Below are 1467 nucleotides of genomic sequence, written 5' to 3' on the forward strand. Positions count from 1 at the left end.
GTTAGATGTTACAAAAGATCTCATCACTAAATATCACTGTGACCCACACAAAGGAGAGGGTGATGGTTGGACTTGTCTTCATTGGGCTGCACTACGTAATCATGTTAATGTGATGAGATATCTCATTGATGAGTGTCACTGTGATCCAAAGGTTCCTGATGAGTATGGATATACTGTTCTTCACAGAGTAGCTGAGAATGGATCACTTGATGTCATGAAGTACTTGATCAATCATCATCACTGTGATCCAATGGCTACTAACAATAGTGGTGAGACTGTTCTTCACTGTGCTGCTAGACACATTGATATTGTAAAGTATCTCATTGATGAGTGTCACTGTGATCCAATGGCTACTAACAATAGAGGTGAGACTGTTCTTCACTGTGCTGCTGGACACATTGATATTGTAAAGTATCTCATTGATGAGTGTCACTGTGATCCAATGGCTGTTGACAGTGAGGAGCAGACACCTCTTCACCATGCTGCTCGTTGGGGTAAATCTGCAGCTGTTGAATATTTACTATCAACTGGTAAATGTGATCCATTGGCTAAAGACAATGAGGGGAGAACACCATTTAGACTAGCTATAGAGTATGGCACCACTGGTACTCTTTCCATCTTTAAGAAGTTTGGTGGTATAAAATCATCTTATCCAATTGATTCTTATGTTAATGTCCTCCTTGTGGGTAATCCTGGAGCTGGTAAAAGTACTCTTAGTCATGTCATCAATCACACAGCTAGTTTTACTCTTCTTGGTTCCTTTAGAAATGTTGGAGGGGTAGTGCCCTGTACTGCTGGTATCATTCCTTATAAACTACAACACAGGACACTCGGTAACATCATTCTTCATGATTTTGCTGGTCATTCCGAATATTACTCCAGTCACAGTGCTGTCATTGAGAATCTCTTACAAGGTTCTGGTGGTGTGTTCCTCATAGTAGTCAATTTATTGGAGAAGGAACCAGTCAAACAGCTTCATCAGTGGCTAACAGTTGTCACAAATGAAGCACAGAAAACTCTTAATCAATGCCATGTTATTGTAATAGTCAGTCATGTGGATGAGATAAGTAATCCTGTTGAAAGGAGAAGGAGAAAGGAAGAAATACAGGAGATTATTGTAAAGGAAAAGTGTGATAGTGTCTTCTTAGATTGTCGTAAGCTTGGTGGGAGTGGTGTGGATTCCTTCTTTAATAAGTTGTCTAGTGCCTGTGAGTCCATTCGTAGTACAAGTGGAAGGAATTTGAGTCTTTATTGTCACATGATGTATGGTCTACTGGAGGAAAGGAAAGAGAATATACTGACCCTCTCTCATGTAATGTCTGCTGGTAAGGACAATGATGATTACTTTATACCAGATAAGAGAGAAGACGTCTTGGATGTTCTTCATTTGTTGCAGTCAACTGGTTTGATGAGTGTTCTTAAAAGTGAAGACAAGGTATGGGTTGTTGTGAATAAGGGTATACTACT

Source organism: Amphimedon queenslandica, unplaced genomic scaffold, assembly GCF_000090795.2.
Source record: "Amphimedon queenslandica unplaced genomic scaffold, v1.1 AMPQUscaffold_10896, whole genome shotgun sequence".
NCBI lineage: Eukaryota > Metazoa > Porifera > Demospongiae > Haplosclerida > Niphatidae > Amphimedon > Amphimedon queenslandica.